The sequence below is a fragment of the Corvus brachyrhynchos genome, unplaced genomic scaffold (genome assembly GCF_000691975.1).
Source record: "Corvus brachyrhynchos isolate BGI_N302 unplaced genomic scaffold, ASM69197v1 scaffold112, whole genome shotgun sequence".
Classification (NCBI taxonomy): domain Eukaryota; kingdom Metazoa; phylum Chordata; class Aves; order Passeriformes; family Corvidae; genus Corvus; species Corvus brachyrhynchos.
The window spans coordinates 45,922-55,822 of NW_008236765.1; the positions used below are offsets into that span (position 1 = coordinate 45,922).

General features: G+C 41.0%; 1 long non-coding RNA gene across 1 annotated transcript in view; it reads right to left on the bottom strand.

Moving 5' to 3' along the window:
* The window catches only part of LOC108444944, a 44,035-nt gene extending 35,379 nt beyond the window's left edge, over positions 1-8,656 (bottom strand). The window contains exon 1 of the long non-coding RNA XR_001859661.1: positions 666-8,656. This is a non-coding gene — a long non-coding RNA (uncharacterized LOC108444944). The remainder of the gene's footprint in view (positions 1-665) is intronic.
* Positions 8,657-9,901: the final 1,245 nt, after the last annotated feature.

A 9,901-nucleotide genomic window follows, 5' to 3' on the forward strand; every position in this document is an offset into this window, starting at 1 on the left:
AAATGGGTTGACCCCCACCCCCCCCGAAAAAACAAAAAAAAAAAAAAAAAAAAGAAGTGATTCATTACAGATATTTACTCTGGGAGTTGCAATGATCAACAGTGAAATTCCCACTGTGTCCTGCAACAATAAGATAATTATATATGCCACCCGGAGAGGGAAAGCCTAAGAAATGATAATGCCAAGTTGAATCTGCCACCTTAAGCCTGTTCTTTTGTGCATTAGTGAGTCTTTAATAACATGACATATTGTTTCTCCTCTAGAATATACTGGGCAATTTATTCTACACTCTTAGATATGCTGTGGGTTCTGTACTTCAAAGAACATCAAGCCGTTCTTTATCTACTTCACCAGTGACAGCCAAGTTTATATCCTGCTTTTAATGATGCTGCACATGCATTTTTTCAGAGACAAAAAGCACGTTTGGGGAAGAACTGCGGAGCACAGCTCAGCAGAAGATTCATGCTCACATCAGATGGGGCATTGTGGTGGTTGTTTATCAGGCTGGTACTCTTTGTAGTAGCATTTTTGTCTCCTCATAGGCTTTAGCTGAAGGATGCCAGCTAAAGACCATTTGCTGCTAACGCTATGTTAGATGCTGAGTTCTCCCCCTTCTGTCCCAGGGTCACAGGGAGGGTGGGACGGCCACGCACCATCAGACTCACCGGGATGGATGGGTGCAGCATGTGCTCTGGCATCTCGGTCATCACTGCAGTTCCATCTCCTCTGGTGACTCTCAGAATGCCCAGCTGAGCATTTGTGTATCGAGTATGTCGATACCTGCACATAAATGCAGTCATCAGAGCTGACAAGGCACACCAGAGGATAAGCTGAGCCCCAGAAAGGGTCTAAGCTGATGCAGAAGGATACACTTGCTCTCCTTTCTGTGCCCAGATGATGGTAAGGAATGCAAACCCCATCTTGGTGCTGCGGTAAAAGCCTACGATGAAATTTGTGGGCAAACAGTGCAACCCCTCTAAGGTTCCTGTCACTGGTTAGCAGTGACAGTGTTTCTGACTCCCAAAACCACATTTACGGGCTTGTTTGCCACCCAGTTGTGCAACTTAACCTTATTTCAGATGAGCAATGATTTCACTTGATAACAACGTAGCTGTGAACCCCAGACACAGTTGCAGAGAAACAGAAGAAAATATGTGCTGCACTTAACTGTCTTCCATCATTTTCCAGCATGCAGGGTTTCAGTGTCTGCTGCTACTAACTTCTGCCCTAAATACGCACACCTGTTCCCGCAGATATGGAAATATTAAAGTTCATGACTTGTTCTTCCCTTTCTCAAAGAGCTGAGTTGGTATCATTGCACACAGGGCAAGTTAGCTCCTCAGACCAAATTTTGTACTATACAAGAGTTACACAGCACTAAAAGAGATAATTTATTTCCTCTCCTCTAGAAGAAGAGGCAACTTGCAAATCTCTGTACCAATATGTAAAATGTACAGAACAACGCACATTAGTCATTTAGGCTTCGTAAATGGGTTCTGCAAGAATAAAGGCCTGGATCCCATTTTGTAGACTACTCAGAAATCATAGCATGAAGCTGTGACTTTAGCCACACAGTTGTTAAATTAAGTGCATCATAATGTGGTAGACATTTTCTGGTAGACAGAGGTGCCTTCTGTAGCAGGCCTATGCTAAGATAATCTAGGCTCTGTATTCTTCCATGCCTTAAAGCATTCTGTGTGCAAGGCAGTGTGTTCACAAATGCAAGCAGAATCTTCTCAGAAGCAGTTAAGGCTGGCAGAAGCCCATCTCGAGATTTTGGTACTTTATCTAAGGAATTATGTATTCCCAGCTGAATAAACATGAGAGGAAGAGATATTTAAGCATAGATGCTACTGTCAGTAAGCACCCCTTGGTGATGGAAACAAGCAGGAGGAAATGTAGGAAGGTTCTGCTTTCTTAGGTCACAGCCAGTGTTTTTCATTTCCAGATAACTCCAGAGTTATCCACACAAAAGTGTCTGGCTTTATAATGACAGTGAGGCTTGAAAACGCTTTTGGAAATGACACTTACTGAATCAATGAATTCAAATTGAATGAAGCACAACTGAGACAATTTTTCTAAATTTTCAAACTGTATCAAACATGAGAAAGCTAAGAAAACAATAGCATTACTTCCCCCAACAGAAGACAACAGGTTTTGCTTTTAAATAAATGGACTGGGTTTCTTTTAAAAAAATGTTTACATCTTAATACTGCTTAAAAATTCTAGCACACACAGATATGTGCTCTGGAGACAGAGGAGCTGTTTAGGTAAACCACAGTATTTACATAACGATATCAAAATATATCGCTGCGTGAAGTATAATTTGGTAACTGACACTGACTCATCCAGGCTTTGGACATGCACCACACCAGATGCTAAAAAGGAAAAAGTAAACAATAGATATCAAAATAATGAAAACACTTTTTCTATCACCTGGAATGAAGCACTAAATTTAATACTGCACTTTAATGACTGAATAATTAATGAAGCTGCTTGAGGGAATGGTGAGTCTTCTTGTTATCCAAGTAGATGTCTCTTTTGCATCTAGCTGAGCTATTAAGCTCCATGACCTTAGTGGCAAAGGGTTCTACAGGTTAGTCCAGTATTACATACATAGATAAAATTGTTCCTATGTATATTTATGTCTATCTGCTGTTGCATAGTTATATTTTTTTCCCAGAGGCAGTTTAAATTGTTTGCTTTTGGGCTTAATTAGCCATATTTTTTTTCTTTTTTTGATACAAATACAGAGCACACGAAATAAGTAATTCTATCTTATTCATGTTTTATATACCAATACCAGGGTCATGGCCTTATCAACATTGTCCAGTCCAGTCTTTACCAGATTTCCTCCTCTAGCCTTTTAGTGGAGTTTCATATAGTAGTGCTAACAGATAGTAACTTAGCAGATAAGGCTGCCTTAGGTCTGAAAGTGGCACTTGGCTGATTTATTTTCTAAACAGTTGAGTCTGATACAGGAGAGGATAGCAACAAATAAACATGAGTGCCCTGCTACCCTCCAGGGATACCCACAGCACACAGGGAGCAGGGAGAAATGATCTCTTTGATCACAGATGAAGTACTTGAGCAACAGTTTGAATAAAGACTCTGCCTTGATTGATTTAATTAGACCAGTTTAGAAACTGCTTGAGCAGTGTGCACACTGCAGTGATTTAATTAAACTCACGTCTGAACTGGTCCTGCTATGCTGGAGTGAACTTGAGCCCCCAGAATTTAATCACTACAGGCAGTGGCAAAGGTTTGCGATATCAGCTGATGCGTGCTGCATTTTCGTCACTGCTTTATCTTACTGCCAAACCTGGACTTAGCACGGTGCACAGCTGGGCTGTCCCTAAAATCTTGCCCTTACTCTACCAAATCTCGAGCAATTTTCTCCTCACCCCCTGTCCATGCTGATGCCTCTCTGGTGGTGCACATGGATTGGGAGGTCTGCAGGAATCGCTCATGAACGATGAATCCCTCACCCTGAACAGCCAGGCCTGCTGGATGCAGTCTCAAGTGCTCCTGCCTTTTTGGTTCTTTCTGCCCTTGTTAGCAACAACCACATTTACCTGGGCAGTGCTCAGGTTTTGTTCATGGCTCATTGGATTGCTTCTTCTCTCAAGGACACTGCAAGTCTGAATTCATCACCCTTCACAAAGACTGTAAGCATTACTATTACTTGTGACAGATCTGTTTAAACAGCAGTGACCACGTGTAGGCATTTTCTAGAGACTAATCAAAGGCTAGAAGGAAGTGATAGGCCAGGATCCTGTAGAGAAATTGTTATTGCAATTGCAAACTGAGAAAAAAAACAGGAAAAAATGCAGAAAGGATCTTTTTAAAACTGATTACACAATTTTATAGGCATTGGAAAGCCAGTGCATGCTCTGAGAAAAAATGTATGTCTTGAAGGCTTGTCAGATTGTTTCAATCATCTTTCAACTTTCCAGCCAATTTAAAAAGTGAACCTGGAAAACATTTTACACTCTTGCTGGGTTTAGCTCACAGTCCCTTTTTCCAAATATATCCTGTCACAAATCTTGATTTATGGCCCTATACACGTCCTTCTGCCACACAAGTAGTTTTTTCTTTTACTGTTAAATCTAGTTTTCATGTGTTTTGTAAGCTAAGCTATACTACTTTATTGACTTTGCAACAAACTTGAAATGATGTCCTCAGTAAAGTCCACATTATAGCAGCTTGAAGGCCCACTCCAATCAAGCACAGATGAACAGGAGAGTAAAAGAAAGCAGCCAGCACATTGTGGGCTGGAACCATTGATTCCAAAGTTCTTAACATCTCTGTTACAGGTCACATCAAGTTCCACTGAGTCAGTTTCCTTGTCATGAATGCATATGTATAAATACTGAGTTCAGATGAATCTACTCAGCTCCACTATGTGTACCTACAATTGAACTTCAACCTCTGAATACTTATCTATTTAGCCTTTAAAAAGAATCAATAGAACATTGAAAAATTTAGAGCTTCCACCACCTTTTTGCTAGGGATACTGCATTTAATGAGTTTTCTTCTATTGATTCCTTACACTCTAATTACAGGAAAGGTTTTCTCATCACCTAGTCTAAATTTTCTCTCCTGCAGATTAAGACAAATTATTCCTGTCTTCCTAGTAGTAAATATGGAGAAACAACAACCAGCTTCTCGTACATAAACAGCCCTTACATCAAAGGAAATTAACAGACATCCAACATAGTTCTTCCCCTAAAAATCATCTCTCTTATCCGGGACAGAAAATTATTCCCATCTCACCTATGCCATTTAATATGCACTTGGGCAGCAGAGCATGGAATGACAGTCACCAGGGTATGCAATAGCCTTGCCTCCATTGTTCGCATTGTGGAACAATGGACGGCTGTTGTAGGAAAGGCTACTGCAAAATCATGAACAATTATTACAGTACTTCTGTATCCACTTAGATCTGGCAGAAATTTGCAGCAATTCTCTTTTCTCCATCTTTCCCACCAATTCTGTTGTGCCATGTAACTTCCAATGACACTAGACAAAATTCTTCCCTTTCCTTAGGCTGGATGCAAATGCCATTGTCTGAACAACTCGCAGAAGTCTTAATGATTTCTTTAACCAAACAAAAATTAAGAGTTCATACCTCCATAGTACTTCAAATGTACTCTCAGCTGACAACTTGTGAATGGAAATAACCTGTCTGCAAAATTAAACAATTTATAAGCAATTTATAACTGTATTTATAAGTGGGCTTTTAAAGGTAGGAGTCAGCCAGCAATGACATCTGTAGTCAGTGTGGTTTAATGAGCAGCAGCACACGAAGTGTTCACCTGTGACCCAAAACACATTCTTTCTTTCCAGGCTCTTGGTTCCAGAGAGCTTTTTCCCCTCTCTGGAAGCTTGTAAGACTATATCAAGAACTACGTATTTTTAGGATATGGACTAATGACCAGGGATATTACTGCAGTTCTCTAGGACTCACAAAATACACGGAGGGGGGAAAAAGGCCATTGCTCATTTTATAAAACAATTCACCACAGTAAAATCCACTTCTGCAAATAGGGTAAAATAAAAAGATTAGAAATAAAATTTTTCTTGAACCTCAGTGCCTGTGGCTCTTCCAAGACTTCACTGCTACAAGTAATTTTGGGATGCATCAATGCCTCTGGGGGTTTTCGGTGACACTTGTATACTTTTTATGAAGTAATGCATTTAGTTCTCAAAAGTACTTAAACAAAGGATGCCACAGTCTAATCTGTATGCTGCTGGAATTAGGATACTATTCAGGCTGATCACTTGCGCCTGACCTTCACGTTTTGTCCTTTTTATCTCAAAAGCAGCTGTAGAAGCAGCAAACGGTATTAGTGTTGGAATTTGGGCATTTTAGTTTTCTTGTAACAAAGTTTAGCTTTCAGGGAGGAAACACCCTGCCACCAGCCAGATCCCTGTGTGCTGTCAGCAGGCCCTTCATAAAGCGCCTACCGCTATTAGGAATTGCTGAGAAAGGCCACGTCACATGTGTAACTTTTTCAAGGAAGAGAACCACTTTGCAAGACTTACTCATTAAGTAAGTTGGGATGGCAGCCTTCCTTAAAAAGGCTGCACAGAGCACACTGCATATCTATAAAATAAACTCCTCAGACGTTTTTAGGACTGCAAAAGTAAGTAGTTGCAGCAAGGCAGAGATCAGGCCTTGCTTCTAAGAAAGAATGAAAGCAACTAGACTGCTGGTGAGCTGGGAATGACCAGGAACCTGGACAATGGAAGGCAGGGAAGAGCTCAACTGCAAGAGGCCAAATATAGGGATCTCAGAACGCTCTTACAGAGAGAGCAGGAACATGTTACCCTATCAAATGAAGTCAGAGACCTGGTCATCAGCACAAACACAGGAGACCGTTCTGTTCCAGAAAGGAAACAGACTATTATTAATGTAAAGCAATTTACCAGGTCAGATGCAAACAATTCTGAGCCCGTAACAAGCTCTTTCCAACTACTTTCCCTTGGATTTCTACCAAGCACATGTGCCTTTATAAGCACATGTGCCTTTATGTTTTCCTCACGTTGCCTTGCTGTGTTGAACTGGCCAAGGGTTGTCATCTCAACAAGGAATTTATATTTTGTTTGGTCCCAACGCTGGCTGCAGTACAAATGACCGAATCTCATGTTGCACTAAAAGACTCTTGACCTCAGGATCAATGAGAGCTGCGCTGGGTGTCACCAAAGCTGATGTCAGCTATTTGCACCTTGAATTTTCACTAGCTGGCTCCTCAGTTTGTTTCCATTTTGAAGCTGGAAATCAGCAACTTAGTTGCTTTCCACGGCTCCATTTGTTTCCTTCCTGATTAGAAGAGATGATAGAAACTGAAAAGGATGAAAATTTGGCTGTGTTCACAAGGTCACCACAGAGCCTCCAGGGCTGCTCAGACCTTCCGAACCGGAGCAGCCTTCACAGGATGCACTTGCTTTCTGGCTGATTTGTGCCACCCCTCTGCTCCAAGTGATTCCAGTTTTTTACTTTGTTTTTTATTCCCCCCACGTCAACATATTTTCCATGCCAAGATGTTTCACAACATACCAAACTCTTTCTGCAATTTTGTATATATAATTAAGCAAAGCAAAAGCGCCTTTCATTACTACTCCTGCCTTTGAGATGTGGAGCTGGGATATGACTTCATCCTAGAAAAAATGCAAACCCGAACCCAAACCAGTTGTCTCCTGGGGTTTTCTTAGCTTTTAGCTCATCATAAACATTTTGTGTGGTTTCAGTAATCGTGCCTAAACCAGACCGCATCAGGGTCAGCAGTCCAAAACTAAGACACAGGATTTACTGAGATAGAAAGATTGTGCAGCCACTTAAATGTGTAAAATGATGTTTCTCACGGCTGTCAGGGGACCAGAAGCAAAACAGGCAACAATGAAGTGATAAGAGGGGAAAATGAAGTACAAGAGCTTATTGGGCAAACCCACTCTCTGACAGTGCTTTGTTCACACCGACTGAATTATTACAAAATAGAAAATAACCCACATACTCAGTTAAGACAAAAAAATCAATTTAGTGCAGTAATTGCTGAACACTTGAGAGCCTCTATTACCAATTTCTTTCAAAGTTCTAATACAAAAAGAACATATTTCTATAAAGTTAGAATTTATTTTGTTTCTAACACTCAGTTTGAGTAACTGGAATGAAAACAGTTTATTCAGAAGCAGCAAGAAACACTTCCAAAACAACACCCACATAAAGGAAGTTTTCTACTTCTCTTTTGCCTTAATACATACTTTCTGTAAGGGACTTTAAACATTTTTGCAGGAAGTTGCTTTATCCTCATGGGATTGATTTAAAACCAATTTATGTATTGTACAGAGGAAAGAGTTATGAGTAGGGAGAGATGTGAGGAAAGAAATGCTTGATGAACGGTAATCAAGGTGCCGGCATTTGAACTATTCAGCAGTTTAAAGACGATTAAACCATCACGTTTCACACTCCAAGTGCACATGAAATATCTGGTGTTTCATGTCCAAGCAGTGTTCTCAGCTAGAGCTTTCCTCCGTAACTCTTTAAAGGTTTTACAGCGGTGTAGCTAAACACTGCACTGATTTTATAGATGAGAACGTTCTTCATACATGGAGGTGAGTCAGTCTACTCAAAGCTCTCCTACTCTGCTCCCAGGGGCAGGACACCTGTCTGAGTTCTGAGGTGAGGCAGGTGCTCAAGGCTGCCTGTGGGCCAGGAGTCAGGCGGAACCCAGATTTCCAGTGCTCAGAAATAAAGTCATGGATAAACTCTCTGACACCAGCAGCGGCTCTCACAGTCTGGACATGGAGAACAACACAGTTACTGCTGTATTAAAAACCCCTCTAGACATGCTCTTGTGACACTAGCTGGGACAGAACCTTCAAGATGTGTGCTATGTGCTGAACAGAGCCAGGAAGTGGATCATTTATATGCCATATAGATCTGCCATTACACAACTATTTGAGAAGCAGGAACATATCCGCATTTTAGACCCCAAGCAATAAAAGGAAGGAAGAAGCAAAATGTTCCAATATTGTGATGGAGACATACACAGCAGGTGACTGAGACTTTGTTTTCATGCAGTGAAAGTTCAGTGTTGGCTCCACTATCATATTGTTGGGGTTTGGTTTTTTGTTTTTCTTTTTTTTTTTTTTTTTTTTAAATTTTTGAGCATGTGACATGCACAGTAGCGTATTTTTTTTAATGAAAGCTGAGTATCTCCTATGATTTCATGATTCATCAAGTTGAAGGTTTAAGAAAAAAAATATTACATAGGCCATCATCCCCACCCCGAACGATCACTGATATTCTGGCCTCGGTGCAGCCTCTGCATTATGATTCCCCATTTTCTCCACCTTTGTAGCTGATCTCTCCTCACTTCAGGATTTGTATTTCTGATTTTCTTTTCTTTGTCACCAGATTTTTCTTCAGACCATCTACTGTTTTACATCAATCAGAAAATAACTGCTTGTGAGTATTTCAAGGTATTAAAATTTGTTTTGTTTTTTAAGTAGTGCAAACACCTTTCTGATCCGTTTGTCACACTGCCAAGCATGTGTTGCATTAAATAGGTGAGGTTTGCTGCACACTTTGCAGCTGCAGGAGACCAAAGCATCCCTGCTCCGCCTGAACCAAAGGAAAGCAAGGTTTACTTTGGGTTTCACACCTTCAGTGAAAGACAGCTCACAACTCTTCCTTTCTGGAAATTAATATAGCTTCCAGAAATGTCAAAATGTTGTTCTGCCCAGGGGAGGATTTGAATCAAAGAGAGGGGGCTTATTCACATACTTAAAGTTAGCACTCAGTTACCTGCTTGGAGGGTCAGGCCTGTGTTTTTAAGTGAGTTGTCAAAATCCTCTCTATTATCAAACTTCCTTGACCTACACTTAAATAAAAGGGACTCCTTAACATGAAGACATGCTGGCATCTCACAAGAAAAGGCTATTTGGTGCTGAGACTGAGGTGAAATGTGCTGTGGAACACTGTAAGGGAGCAGTGGCATGGCTCCTGGAGATTCCTGACAGGAGACCAGCCGGCCCTGCAGCCACTACATGCTCACAAGTGCAGCTCAGTGTGCACCACGGACACACGTATTTTCCAGCTATGCCCAGCAGCTGACCTCTGTGCTCTCCAGGATGCCAAGACAGAGATTAGCAGCGTTAATCCCAGTGTAACAAGAGGGCTTATTTTGTCTGGCCTATAAATAACTCCAGCGATAATTCAACCTCTTACTTTAAAAAGAACAAGAACACGTGGGTGGGGATGGGGACCCCAAAGCCAAAAACACCTTACCAGGTAACCTAAAAGCCAGTCATACTCTCAAAGTCACAGTGGCTTTTAGCAAACACATTATTTTTACTGAGGACCAGCAAAATCATAGCAGTCAGTGGCACTAAACAT